Source organism: Eptesicus fuscus, chromosome 18 (assembly GCF_027574615.1).
Source record: "Eptesicus fuscus isolate TK198812 chromosome 18, DD_ASM_mEF_20220401, whole genome shotgun sequence".
Taxonomy (NCBI): Eukaryota; Metazoa; Chordata; class Mammalia; order Chiroptera; family Vespertilionidae; genus Eptesicus; species Eptesicus fuscus.
In genome coordinates this window covers 46,604,967-46,620,807 of record NC_072490.1, presented here as the reverse complement: position 1 = coordinate 46,620,807, position 15,841 = coordinate 46,604,967, and the positions used below count along the sequence as shown (strand labels likewise).

The following is a 15,841-nucleotide window of genomic DNA, read 5'->3' as shown; positions in this document are numbered from 1 at the left end:
AAACTTCAGTGAATTTCTAAGGTTTTCTATCATCGTTTGTCTTGGTTACTAAGATTCTTTAAAATAGTTCTTACAGTGATAGGACCAAAACATTATTTGATGCTCTTAAGAATCCTTTTCTGGTTCTGTAGAAAGAACATTTTTAAGACTCTAAACACATACTTCTTGTACAAGAGAGTACCATATAAAGCTTTATTTTTAGTGTAGGGGAAATGGCTTCCTACCAAATGGAAGAAGGCGAATTATAAATATATATATTTTAATATATTTTTATTGATTTCAGAGAGGAAGGGAGAAGGAGAGAGAGATAGAAACATCAATGATGAGAATCATTGATTAGCTATCTCCTGAACACCCTACACTGGGGATTGAGCCTGCAACCCGGACATGTGCCCTGACTGGGAATCGAAACGAGACCTCCTGGTTCATAGGTCAATGCTCAACCACTGAGCCACCCCCCACGCTGACTATTTTTAAGCCTATTAAGTTTCTTGCATGGCAGTCCCGTTCAACCCCTCTTATTCTCCTGATCTCTACCACTTATACTTTGAGATTCTTCAGAAGCAGTGGCGGGGGCACTGGTGGGTAGGTGGCCTTTTGATAAAAGGTATGCAAGACATTTGGCTGAAGTTTTTGCTGATGAGCACTCTTTTTTTAATAACAAACTAAGCTTTATTTGTGTCCCCAAGCATTTGAATGTACCACTCTAGCCTAAGTAATATATTGTTTTAACTAAACTTACCTAATAATAGACAAACATGTAAATTGACCGTACCTCTGCTACGCCACCAGCCAATCAGAGTGAGTATGCAAATTAACCCACCAAAGATGGCGGTTAATTTGCATACACAGGTGCTGAGCTATCATGGCGACAACACAGGCATTCCACCCCACTCCGGTCTCTCAGGGCCTCTGGGCAGCATGGGAAGGCAGGGCCAGAGTGGAAAGGCGGTGCCAGCAGCCAGGGAAAGGAAGGCCCATTCTAGCACGAATCTTCGTGCATCGGGCTTCTAGTTTAATAATAATAAAGCTTTAATTTCTAAGAAATTGATAAGTATCTTAGGTTTGTCTTAGTCCTAGCAAGAGAGCAGCTGTAAGTAAGCCTGACTACTCCTTTGTTACCCTGTTATTAATGCTGTTGGCTTGTGTAAAGATGGCCAAACATTTTCAGAGGTATTGGGATTAAGGATTAAGGAGAAATATAGATACAAGGTCAAAATTATTAAATAACATAGGGAAGACATTCTCTGTTCTGACATTGTGAATTTATCAGATTACAAGAAAATATATTAACTTTGCATTTGCATTTGTTGCTAATAGGTAATAAAAATATTTTGCTGTTTTAGGAAGTAATGACATAGAGAACATGTTTTTACAAGGAAGGACGTAGAATGAGTATAGTTTGTCTAACTATAGCTTTTTTTCCTCTTACAAGAAAGGACTTACTTGCAGCACCTTTAGTATTTTACTGTATTTCTGACAGCATACCCCAGGCTATTTTAAATAATACATTCCTCCCACAAGCTTAAAAAGTCACACAGCAAAAAGATAGCTGGCTTCTAAAATTTTCCATTGTCAGAGTGGGGGAAGCATTTTGTTTTACAAAGAAAAATTCACACATCAAGAGGTTTTCATAAGTGGAGTCTTGCCAGCTGGCTTATTAACTCAATAATAATTTCTCCAACATCTTCCTGTGGGTCTCATGTGCACTGGATGACTAAACTGCTCAGGGTGAGGTCATGCATCTGTGGGTTAGCAGATGCCTCAGAACCAGCAATAGCTCTGCTTGAGGAATCAGTCAGGCAACAAATGATTGAGTTCCTGTTATTGTCAGGCAATGTGTGAGACATGGGGGAGTCAATCTACTTTGAATCTGTATATTCCACCTCCCTTACTGCCACTCTCCTGGTCCTACACCACCGTCACATCTCTCTTGATCTGCTGTAAGAGAATCCCAGTGAGTTTCCCAGATTCTTCTCTTGTCCTTTTCCAATCTAGTCTCCACATTGCAGCTAGAGTGATCCTCTGTAATCACCAAAGCAGCTGTATCCCATTGTACTGAAAATAAACTCCCAAATCCTTGATACTCCTATGAGCTCTGGTAGCTCACCTCTCCCTTCTTATCTCATACCACTCTGCCCTGCAGTCACCATTTGCAGCCATGTTGGCTCCTTTCCAGCCACACTGGCTTTCCCTTTCTCACACCCTTCCGGTGAGGTCTCTTCTTAGGTCCCATGCACAAGTGATTTAAATCCCCATTTCTTTGCCCAGCTGGAGTGGCTCAGTTGGTTGGAGCATTGTCAGGGCATGGACCTGGGTTTTGGGATCATCTCCGTTCAGGGCACATGTGATCAATGTTTCTCACACTCTCTCTCTCTCCCCCTTCCTTTCTCTAAGCATGTTCTCCAACGATGATTTTTTTAAAATCCCCATTTCTTTGCCTTGCCTACTCTTATTCAGCCTTCTCATCACAGCTTTGTGTCCCTTCTTCAGAGAGAGATCTTACTTGATTTCCTTTAACTAAATGAGTTCCATCTCTTAATGCTCTTTTCTAACACCCTGCTCTTTTCCTTTATTATGACAATACCAGTTTGTAATTATGTTTTTACTTGATTATCTGTCTTTTATAGTAGACTTTGAGTTCCGTGAGGACTGGGACCCTGTCTGTCTACCTATCATGATATTTCAGCACCTAACAATGCCTCGCCCAGAAGCTCTCAAATTTGGATGAGTGGGCTGGAGGGGACTAATAGACAGAAATAGATAAATAGGACCCAGTATAGTTTACTCTTAGGGTGAAAGATCAGTTGAAAGCCTATTTAAATACATCTTGATAAATGTTATGATGACATAAGAGCAAGACCTATGGGGAACATGTGCGGCATTGGGTAGAAGTAAGCGCATGGGCTTGAAACTAGACAGATCCAATGTCAAATCCTTCTTTATCTCTGTAGGACTTGGGGCAAATTATTTAACTCACCTTAACCGTGGCTAACATTTGTTAAGCATTTACTAGATACTGGCCTTTGCTCTAAGTACTTTAATTGTTTATTTCAATTAATCTTTAAAACAAGCCTGTATAGTAATGTTAATTATTGCCTCTGTTTTACCATTGAGGAAACTGAAGTCCAGAAATGTTAAGGAATCTGCTACAGATTATAGACCTACTCACTAGCTCTTAGAGCCAGAATTCAAACTTGTAGTCTAAATCTATAGAATACTTTAACTTAGCCAAAAGGCTACAAAGTGATAATGTAGTCTAAATCTAGAACCTGTGCTCTATACCGCTATACGTAGGTACATATCTAGTAAATATAGTTTATTTGAGTTTTGGTATGAGATGAAATTGCTAAGCCTTCTGCATCTTTTTTAGGGCCTCCTCATAATATAGTATTATCACTAGAGTTCCAGGAAGGAAAGGTCTTTCATCCTGAGATGTTCCTGTTTCTGTCTTTACCCTTTTCAGAGAAAAGTGCCTGAGAATTAAAGGAAGAATTTTACCCAAATCTTTTTTGTTTTAGTACTTTGCATCTCAGATGTGGCAATACTCATATTACACTTTCTTTTTTAAATGGAAGCTAAAAATCAACTTTACTTCTTCTCTGTTGGTTCTTTATTTTTGTTCATACCGAGATCTTTCTTTTCTTTAACATCTAAAAAGTGTAGTATTCAGAATCTTGCACCTGTGGGTAAGGTGCTTTCAGAGCTTAGTAACCATTACATTGTGCATGTAGAGCAAAGGGAGCACTGTTCTAACACTTAATATCTGTAGCAGTGCAGTAACAGAATTCCCTCAGACTTCTCTCTCTTGGTGTCAGCATACAAAAGAAAATCCCCTCCCTGCTTTATACAAATAAAACCTATGTTTTGATTTGCTTATTTCTTAGTATTAGTTGCAATTTTCATTTCCAAAGTATTTTAGTATACCCGTGTCTCACTGTTTGACCTGAAGTTAAATGATTCAATAAACAACAACTTTTTAAGAATTCTTCCATTTCGTGGTCCCTTCCGTACTGCAGCATCATGGCCGTGGGAGCCGCAGCTCCCCTGTGTGGGTTGATGGGTGTTACAGAGCCTGGAGGCAGACATCTGGTGCATGGGAGGAGCTCCATGAACCAGAGCTCTTGGAAAGGAACCAACTGCATCTTGAAATAGAAATCCATTTTGCTAAATTTGATAGTGCCAATCATACTAAGGGACTTTGGTCTATTACAGTTTTTGACAGGAATTGTATTCATTTTACTGAATATTGTTGATCTGCATTAATTCCTTTTTTCTATCCTTATTTTGTCCTGATCTTGGTGAATTATGAGATTTGTAATGTTAATGCCTCTAAGAGAATTGACATTATTTTTCTCATTTTTACTCAGCTCAACCAGTGCTTTTTTGACATATGGGATGAACACACTATGAAAGCCAGTGGTGGGCATCATGTGTTATTTGGAGAGGTTGGGAGCCCTCGCCTGTGGATCCTAGGGAATATTTTTACCGAAAGGGTTCATATGTTGAACCCTTAGCTGTTTGGAGTACTACTTGCATTTGCAATCTGATAAAGGAAATTCTTTTAAAAAAAAGAGAGACCCCCTAAAAGGGTCACTAGTCCTTACAAATTTTAACTGATTCTTTGTGATCTCTTTATTGCAATATTTTGAATTTGAAGTACATCTGAGTAGAGTGTAATGATTTTAACCTAGAATTCAATCTAGGATTTATGATGCTTATTCCAGTTTTTGTTTCATCCTTATGCTCTGTCCCCTAGTAATATGCCTTTGGGGCAGATACTTAAATTCTGTCTCAGTTGCCTCTTCAGTAAATGGTAATGTGACCTTTTTTGTTTTTTAAATTTTAATTGCCAGAGTTAATTGGTGATATTAGGTTCTGTCTAAGAAATTTTAGGAGGTTTAGATTTATGTGGATTTCTCAGAGCTTTTTTTCCCCATTTCCATAAAATAGAAAATTGAAACATAGCTATCTTACAAAAGTAAATTTTAGTATTAAGGTAATTTAATGAAAGTTACTCTTACATCACCTTTTCTGTATTGATACTAGTGAGTTAGACAAAGAAGTCAGGAGAGAAACTTAATAGAAGTTTCAGATTCTTCTATCCTATTGAATTCTGCTTCTACTGTCCTTTCTTCAGTGATGTTGGAGATAGTAGACTCCTTTGAAACTTTAAACCAAGTAAAGTGAATATGGCCTCACAGCTGCCAACCCATTCTTTTCACATATCACCAGTCTCCTTCAGCCACTTTTAAGCTAGCTACCAGAGTTGAGAGAACACCTCAATTTGATATCTTTAGGTCAGAATGACTTTGGTGAGAGCTTTTGAGGTTGTGTACATTTAACCAAGCACAGCTCTTCCTGTGGAAAATTTATCTTTCTTTTTCATTTTGATGCCTTCCTTTGAAGAAAATAGTGGTTGTTATGTAGCTCTTAAATTATTTATTTTTTTTAAAAGTGTTATTTAAGTGCAATGCATTATATTACCCAATGAAATCATTTGCCACTGAGTGAATACATTTCTAAACTGTGTATAGAGCTAAGCGAAAGTGGCCAGTGGTTGCTCTTTTTTAAGCTAGAAATATTGTATACTAAAGTGATAATGACACTGCAAGTTTCATTAGCATTTTGAATGCATTTCATGGCTAATTCCAACTTCTATTTTTTCTTTTTAAAATCATCAGTATTTAAATCTCAGTATTTTAATTATATCCAATTAATGTTCTTGCATAATCAGTATATTTTGTTACATGCATTAGTAAAAAGCACTTTATATGCTTTGCATACTGACTTTCATAATATATTAAATTTGCATGCCTTAAAATAGGTTTTATGTGGAAGTTTTAGATAACACATGTGGTCATATATAAACCAGATACAATATTCTTTATTAAATAAATGTTCTTTGAGAAATCTTTTCTTCCTTGTTTTTAGTTTGTTTATTTTACTTTTCTAAATTATTTTTTAAAAATTCTTTAAATAACCTTAATACATATTGAGAGCTAAAATAAAATGCTAGCAAAAGAAAAATTGCACATACAGAAATATTTGAAAGTGTTCTTACTCTGTAAAATTGTAAAAAAAGGCCATGCATTTGTTAATCACTGTGCAGTTCAATGATTGCCTTATACATTATCAAGTCAGGGTCCTGTGATGGGTTGGGCGGTAAGCCTGGGAGTAATTGGCTCTGCCATGTGTTAGCTTGAAGACCCTGGCAAGTTGATGAACCTTCTGTGTGTCACAGGTTCCTCTGTGTAACAGGGATGGTATTTATACCTATTTATTACTGAATAATTACGAGGGTTAAATGGGATAATGCCAAGTAGTTACTATTATTAATATTAATAAATATTAGTAAATATTAATTTTTACATTCCTAAATATAGATAGGAATGCAGGGATATTTAATTTTTAAATTGTGCTTCTGAAACATTTTGAGACAATTTAAGCATATCTCTTTCCCTGTGAAATATTCATGGTACTCATCCCTGAAGAGAGATGGTAAAACAGCTTTTCCTTGGGAGCCTGCAGGGTCTCTGTCTGGAAGGAGGTGCATTGTTTGGGTATGAATGCTAACAACTTATTTAAAAGACAACTATAGGAATTACTGGCCTCATAGTCCTGGTATGAAGGGAGTTATAGGTGACCAGGCCAAGGGTGGAACCTCAGATAGAGAGGAATGTTCATCTGTGAAGAAACAGGACCTGGCAAAATAGATAAAGCAGATAGACTTCCAATGAACTATAATAATAAAAATGTAATATGCTAATTAGACCGAATGACCTTCAGGACAAAGCTGGGGCTGTGAGGGAAGCCGGAGGAAGGAAGGCCTACTCTTGCACGAATTTTGTCCATCGGGCCTCCAGTGTAGTAGACCACAAAAAACAGGCCTGTGTGTCTCCCATTGCCCATGTTCTTCACTAACAGGGATTGAAGATACCTCACAGCCAATCCCATCTTCCAAATGCTCTCCCTTCTTTGCTATGGCAGAGTTGGGAGGATATGTTTCTTTGATGCCATTGATATCAAGCTCACTTTTTATTGTCAGGAGAAATGTTTCCTCTGGTTTGGTTCTTCTCCCCTCTCACTGTAAGTTATTTTTATTCTGGCAGTTAATTATTTTAAGTATACAAAATAAGAATAATTTTTAACATCTACAAAATAGATTACAATATGTATGTTATGGGACCTAAATAATCCCCATTATAAAATTTATAATCATTTAGGACATTTTCATTAATGGAACATTATAGAACTATTTAATATTGAGGAAGAATTGCTAGCTAGCTATTACAATATACCATGGAGCTTTGTGCAGTCATTTAGCTTTGATTACATTGGCCAGTCATAAATATAAGGAGAAGCTCCTATGGGAAGGACTGGTATCTCTAACATTCCTGATTTTTGTAATTTTTTTCATAAATTGTGGAATTTCATACTTGGATGTACAAATATAGAACCTTTATTTGAACACACAGGAATAACTTTGGTGGAATGAAATATATGTAGTAAATCACAAATATATCTTATAGTCACATTTATACATAAGTCTGTTAATGACATTTATCCATAGCTAGAGGCCTGGTCATGAAATTCATGCATGGGTAAGGTACCTAGCCCTGGCCAGCGATCAGGGCCGATCTGTGGGGCGACTGGTGGGGCGATCGGGGGGCCCCCTTCTGGCACCCACATTGGCTGGCCTGGGGCCTGTGGGATAGGGGCAGCTCCTGCATTGAGCGTCTGCCCCCTGCTGGTCAGTGCACATCACAGCGACCGGTCATTCCGCCAATCATCCCACCGTTGGGTCGATTTGCATATTAGGCTTTTATTGTATAGGGTGGTCTGTTATTTATGTATCTCCACAACCATCTCTTTACACTAACTAGACCAGGAGATCTTCAGAGGCCCGTGCATTTGGACCCTGATGAGGCTGTCATTGACTTTTGAATTTCTAAACTCCAAACGCTAAAAGACATTACCCAGATGTTACACTATGCAGCAGCAGAGTTAATTGGACTTCAGGTTGTTTACAGAGACACAACCTAGCAGCTGGCACAGACCACCCGATCTATAAATGTTCATTTCCTTCTTTCAGCAGTTTCTAATTCCTTGCATTGTTAAGACTCCTGGAAGTTAGTTTCAGTTTGTGGTATAGTGTACTTCTTTTGCAGGAAGAAGTCAAGATATGGGTGGTTTAAAATTGGTAACTTGGTGATATTCACATTTAGAATTTCTATTCATAGTAATGAAGTTTTGAAGCTAGCTAGAAAGAACGTTTATGATTATCTAATCCATTGGTTTTTATACAGTCCTGAGTCACTTCTGTTACTTTAAACAGAACAGCCCCTCCTCCCTTTTTTCGATCTTATATGCATTTGAGGATGAACACCTTTATGTGTTTTATATGAACAGAGGATATTATTGCTCCCTCAAAAGGTTGAAATTCTCTGATATGGTTCAACCTTCTTTTAAAAACTGGGTAATAATACATAATGAAATAAAGCAGGCATTGCAGACTTCAACTGCATTTAAGTTCTCTGTTGCCAGGAACTCTTAACACCTTTTCACTTTTGAAATCATCAGCATCAGTTTTAGGTTTTAGTCTTAGGCAGCCTAGGTCCATAGGAAAAAAAACACACATCAGATTTGCTGCAACCCAAGCTTCTTCATCCAAATGTCCCACAAAGTTGTTGTTCACTGGGCACCATAGGCTTTTCTGGATGTGATCTGACACCTCTCCCTCCATTTCTTATTTCACTCCAACCCCTTGCCATAGATACCCTGGCTGCTTGCAGGCTTTTAAGCCTTTGGCTTTAGTTTTTATCCAGGCTAATCTCATCTTTCCACCTTTTGAAATCCTAATCATTCCCTAAGGTCAAACTCAAAAGCATATGCTTACTAATCCTCCCCATGTCCTCTAGTTGCTGTAGGATTCTCCTCAGTGTTCCCATACTTGTTTACATGATTACTTTGAAAGTAAGGATGTCTTATTCATCATTGTAATCCTCACAGCACTTAGAAGAATCCTGTGTGCATGGAGGGTCCTCAAGAATACTTGTATTGTACTGAAATATGTTGATATATTGTCAGAGTGGTTCTTTGTTTAGAAAAAGATAGGACAAGAAACAAGAATGAGCAAAGAGGAGGTGAACAGGATTAGGACAGTATCCAGCTTTTCTTTTCTCAATCCATAGTTCCTGGAAAACTAGTGTCTGAGCCCTAAGTTAACCTTTTATTTGCCCTGCTGAGTATAAAGTGCATTTCTCTTAGCCACACCTTATGGCAGGATGGTATCTATTTCAGAGGACAAGGAGAGGCAGAACTTAGGTGAGGAGAAATAAAGTCTCGTTAATTTCTCACAATGGTGATGGGAAGGTATATGCAAGGGAATGTTCTCAAGACTGGACTAAAGCTAAGAAACACCACCCTCAGCTCTTAAATGAAAGCTGATTATAAGCCCATACTAGAACTCACCAAGAACTTTAATTAAAACCAAGTACTCTGCCCCTTTTTTTGGAGCTTATTAGTGATCTTACATTTTATCTCTTTCATACTTAACAGCTATTACAATAAACTGTTTGAAACTATATCAGTGATCTGAAATTCTCAGTCTAGTTGGATGTTGGTTGCATTTGTTGGTAGTAAATAGGAACAGCCGTTACTAGGTGTACCAGTTAATCGGATTTTTTTCAATAGATGGAGTTACACATATGTTGATATATATATATACGATTTGATATGTATGCTGTTTTGTTGTATTGACAACAAGCTTCAAAACTTCCTGTCAAATTTTCTGAAGGTGTTAACATCATAGATATTTTTACGCTTAAAAATGTCTTAATTTCGTGCCAAAAAAAAAAAGAGCATTTGTGGGAAGTTTTAATTCATTACTTTATTTTGAGGAAAAGTGCTGCTGAATACTTTGGGAAGCTTATGGTGAACATGGTTCATCTCAAGATACTTGTGAACCCTGGTTTAAACGTTTTAAAAGTGATGATTTTGATGTGAAAGACAAAGAACATCCAGGTCAACCAAAAAGTTTGAAGACCAACTATTACAAGTATTATTGGATGAAGATGCATGTCCAACTCAAAAACAACTTGCAGAAAGATTAAACGTTGCTCACCAAACAACGAAGGAAGGAAAATGGGTGCCACATCAACTGAACGAAAGACAAATGGAAAAACGAAAAGTCATCAGTAAAATGTTGCTTCAACGGCACGAAAGAAAGTCTTTTTTGCATCGAATTGTGACTGGCAATGAAAAGTGGATTTATTTTGAGAATTCCAAATGCACAAAATCATAGGTTGATCCAGGTCAACCATCAACATATACTGCAAGGCCAAATCTCTTCGTAAAGAAGACAGTGCTCTGCATTTGGTGGGATCAGGAAGGTGTGGTGTATTATGAGCTTATAAAACCAGGTGAAACCATTAATACTGATCACTACTGACAACAAATAATCAATTTGAACCACGCTTTGATCGTGAAATGACCAGAATGGGCCAGAAGACACAGCAAAGTAGTTTTGCCTATAGTCAATGGGACAGGGATGTCTAAACCTCCTACACAAAAGAGGGTAGTAAGTGATTGTGAACACTGGTAACATACCCCAACACACACTTCAAAACCAGTTAAAGACACGTTAAAAGATCTTGCCTGGGAAGTATTAACCCACCCACCGTATTCACCAGACCTTGCTCCTTCCAATTGATGGCACACACACTATCTGAGCAGCACTTCAAAACATATGAAGAAGTGGAAAATTGGTTCTCTGAATGGTTTGCCTCAAAACAAGAAAAGTTCTATTGGGACAGTATCGGCAAGTTACCTGAAAGACGGGGGAAATGTGTAGCTAGCGATGGACATTACTTTGAATAAAGCACTTTTGATGTTTCTCTTGAAATTATCGTGTTTTCTTTGATTACAAAATCCACATTATTAACCAGTACACCTAGTACATAGGTATTACCATTCTCTTTTTTAAGGTTAAATGCCATTGATTTTTAAATTGGAAAAGAAAATATACCTTAGCATTATTTAAAATCATATATGATATTGATATGCCATAAACACAGTGATTTGTAATAAGTGTATAAATTCACTATATTTTAGAAATTGATGTATTAGCATAAACTTTTAAAATGTTTTAGCCACTCAACTCTCTGTTATTATAGAGAATCGACAAATCTTATCTAGTTCCCTGTTTTTTATAGAAAAAAACCCAAGACCCAGAAAAGGGATGTGACATTTTTCAGAACACACTGATTCTTAGGGGCAAAATCCAGGGCTCGTGACCTTTAGCATCTTTTCTTGATATCTTTGCTGCTTTTACTGTTTGAGCTGAAAAAAGATCAAGATGCAGTATGATTTTATAATCATGGTTTCCGACACTTTTTAAAGTGAAATTATTTCTGTAAGTGCTTTGGACTTTCAGTTGCAGAAAGTTAATTCTATTCCCATAATCCAGATTTCTATTCTCCACGACTACCCCTGCCCTCTAATAATTACCAGAAATAAGTTAAAATTTGGGGGTCAGGATTAGTTAAGTAAAACAAAGCTACTTCTTCTTTTAAGGATTGTTTGTTTGTTAGGGATTGAAATCTATTTAAATTATGCTAAGTGAAAAGGTATGTATTGGAAGAACGTGAGATCTTATGGAACCCAACTGCAGAAGTTGATACAGCAGCTTCTCTCTCTGGCATCTACTCCCTCTCATTCTGTTTGCAAGTCTGCTCCATTATTCTGTTTGATCCTGTAGATCGGCTTTCTTTGATTGCTTGTCATTGTGCATGTGGGCAAATATGGCTGCCACATTCCTCTATGGTCTTAGACCTCCAATACCCATCACTATCTGATTAGGTTCATTGTGTATATAGTCTAGTTCAAAAAAATTGAAAGAGTAATCAAGATTGGTCCTTGGCTTAGTATCGCTGTCTTTGGTTTCGGTTTCAGAGGTAAGCTGGGGCAGATTCCCAGAGAAGAGGGTATAGGCAAGGCAGGCAGAGGGACTGATAACCCACTGCACTGCTCTTTGAGTATGGAGACTTGTCACCTGCCCAGGACCTTTACAGATATTTCTGAGCTCCTCTACTGGCATTCAGGGGTACATAGTAGCCACATTTATTATTATAGTCTGATTTACTTTGATACCACTCTTGTCCTAGTTTTTACATTTAATTTACCTGAAATCCTAAGGTTTTCTCAATGGTACTGTATAAACTGTCTTTAATCAGGGTAGGCTCTGCTTTGTGCAGTCACTCAAGAACTAAGCCACAGTTCTTCAGTACTTTTCTGGCTAAATAATAACTGACTAGTTGCGTTTATTGAACATCTACAACATGTTAGGCTCGTTCTATACTGTATTTGCCAGGGTTGCTAAAGTGGCTTACACGAATTTCATATATTTTTGTCTCACATTACTTGAGAGCTGAAGGTGAACTGTAGCTCTGCTTTATCTATAGGTAGACTATATGTCGGTTCTGTGTCATCTCATTCCAGAACCTGGATCGAACATACATGCCCTATCAGGGACATGCTATTCTTCAGGCAAGGGCAGAATAAGAGTGTGAGCAGAACCACACAATTGAATTTAAAGTTTCTCCTCAGATATGTGTGGTATATGTCACTCTACTTACATCCGTTGGCCAATGCAAGTCATATGACTAAGCCTATAGTCAATGGGACAGGGATGTATAAACCTTCTACACAAAAGAGGGTAGTAAATGATTGTGAACACTGGTAACATATACCAACACATCCACATTATCTCAGTTATCACAGCACTCTTAAATGTGTAAATCATCACCATTGTATAATTTATTAATTTAACAATTATGTATTGAGCACCTACTATGTCCTAGACACTACACTATTGAATTAATACCCTCACTACCCTATCATGTATTTCGACAATATGGGCTTATTTTATATAAAAAGTTGTGACTCCTGGGTGTGCTTATGCTTTCTTTCTTGTACAAAAGCATTTCTCAAATTTTTTGGTCTCAGGACCCTTTTATACTCTTAAAATGTATCGAAGGCCCCAAAGATCTTTAGTGTATGTGGGTTGTATCTGTCAGTAGTTACCATATTAAAAATTAAAACTAATTTAAAAGATATTTATTATTTTGAAATAGTAATCCCATTACATGTTAGCATAATAACTCTAAATAACTATAGCATAAAATATCTTTATTTTCCAAAACAAAAGAAAAAAATGGCAAAGAGTGCCATTGTTTTTACATTGTTGCAAATCTCTTTAGTATCTGCCTTCATATCCAATCTCTTGTGATATAATATATCATGTCACCTCTGGAAAATTCCACTGTATACTTGTGAGAGAATGGGGTGAAAATGATAAATAATATCTTACTTTTGTTCTGAAAATTGTTTTGACCTCAGAGCCCTTTAAAGGGTCTTGGAAACCCTTTAGAGTCCCAAACCACCCTTTGAAAACTAAGGGTCCTTACCACACTTTGAGAACTGCTATTCTAAAGTATATCTGAAGCAAATACATGGCATCCTCACTGAGTGCATTTTCCCAGAGTGTCACTTTCTGTTAACCTACTTTATAAGTTAGGTAACTTTATTTAGTCAGGCTAACCTGCTGTAAGAGATAATCCCCAAATCTCAGGGGCTTAACACAGTAAATGTTCATTTCTTATACGTAGCACAATTCATTGCAAATCAGTGGTAGATACCCATGCTCCTTCAATCTTCCATCTAAGCCTTGGAGGCCTGTGCTGGATTTGTGCATCTGTTCAGCAAACAAGACAACAGAAAGCCCTGAGAACCACATGGGAGGATATTTGAGATCACATTCCTCTGGCCAGAACTCATATACTGTCCATTACAGCATTGGAGCCTGGGAAATGTAATTTGGCTCTATTTTCAAAAGGAAACAACAGAATTTGACCGAGACAAATGATCTTCTACAAGAATAATCAACTAAGTTTCTAATAAATAAGTTAAAACTTGATGATTTATTATTAGCTTTTTTTGCCCTGATGAAACGTGGCACACAGTGCAAAACAGTGATGTCTTGTGCTTTGATAAATGTTTTGGGAACTGCGATCTAAAATTACTTCTTAAATAGATTTACCTTTTTATTTTGAAATAATTTCAAACTTAAAAGTTGCAAAAATAGCACAAAGAACTGTCATTTACCCAAATTCAGTAGTTAATACTCTGGCACATTTGCTTTTACTTTTTTTTCCTCTATGTATACATATGTGGGTGTGTACATATACATCCCCACCCCCCAAACTATGAGAATAAGTTGCAGACTTCATACCCCTTTACTAAATACTTTAGTGTGTATCTACTAAGAACAAAAACACTCCGTTACATAGCCATGGTACAATTTTTAAAATCAGGACATTCAACATTGAAACAACACTATTATCTATAGTATAGATCTACTATCCTTTGTAGCAATTAAGTTTTTGGTCTAAGATTACATTTTGCATTTAGTTTTCATGTGTCTTTAGTCTCTATTAATTTGGAATAGTTTCTCGGCCTTTCTATGCCTTTCATATTGTTTTATAGAATGCCCCTTGATTGAGTTTGTCTGATATTTTCCTTATTAGATTCAGGTTCTATGTTTTTGGCAGAAATAGTATGAAAGAGATGTTGTGTCCTCATTGCATTTTATCAGGAGGCACATGAAGTCAGTATGTTCTCTTATAGGTGATGTTAACTTTGATCACTTGGTTGAGGTGATACCTGCCAGGTTAAGTTACTATTTTTCTCTTTAAAATTAATAAGTTATTTCTGGGGAACATGCTTTGATTGTGTCAATATTTTGGTTTCATCAAGTTTTTATTTACTAGTTTAGCATGATAATTCTGTCCTAAACCAATTTTTACTATAATGGTTGCAAAATAGAGTGGATTGTAAAATTATTTACTAATTACACATGTAAGAAACAAGTGTAGTAGACATTTGTTCTCTGCCTAGCATATTTTACGGCATTTTTCTCTTCCTAAAATTACCTCCTCCTGCCTAATGGTGCCTGTGTACTTCTAGTAAAACTGATCACAACGTAGTTTCTGGTGTGGGCTTTGATTGATAGGTCAACCAGCACAAGCCATTTAGCCACATTTATTCTTTTAAGAGTGGGAATCTGAGCTACTCTGGCCCAATCAGAGTGTTTGGGATGCTGCACTAAAGCTTTTGCATCCATATGGCGCCCGTCCTGTGACCCTGAGGATAAAGCTGACCCAGCTGGCAGAAGGGGAGAAATAGAAGAAAGGAATTGGGTCATTGATGACTGTTTTGAGCTAAGTTATTCGACCCTGAAGTCTATGCTACTTCCATAGTTTCCATGTATTAAGTGAGCTAGCTTGAGTTGGGCTTTCTGTTAACTTTTGACATTGAGAAACTAAAATTCCTGGTAACAGATAAGTAGTAATAGCTATTACTATTTTTATCCGATATGTTTTAAATGTTAAGAATGATGTATGTGTAAAACATTTTCAACACCCAACAAGAAGAAATGAGTATAAGGGTCCTTTGTTTTCTCACCAGCTTGGCAGAGGCTACTAAGGAAGGTTAAAGAATTGGCAGTACATATCGCGTGTGCCCAAACGCACACCAGCTCATTTTCAGTAGTAAAGTTGTTAAGGTTGTGGCGTCGGGCTACTGATTTGGACTGATTTTAGTTAACCAAATCAACCTAAGTGAATGAAAACACAGTGTGGCCATCAGGTGCACGGATGTTGGGTGTCATGGGAAGCCCAAGGACAGTAGCCCAGCTGGGTGTGGAAGCCAGCACTAGAAAACCTTAAGTGCACACTCTTTCATCTCAGCTTTTTCTGCTTCTGCTTCATTTCCAGCTCCA

The 15,841-nt window shown here is 37.2% G+C and overlaps 1 protein-coding gene across 5 annotated transcripts in view; it reads left to right on the top strand.

Moving 5' to 3' along the window:
* Positions 1-15,841, top strand: part of CFAP20DC (CFAP20 domain containing) — a 233,053-nt gene that overhangs the window by 17,224 nt on the left and 199,988 nt on the right. The gene's annotated exons all lie outside the window — the stretch shown is intronic.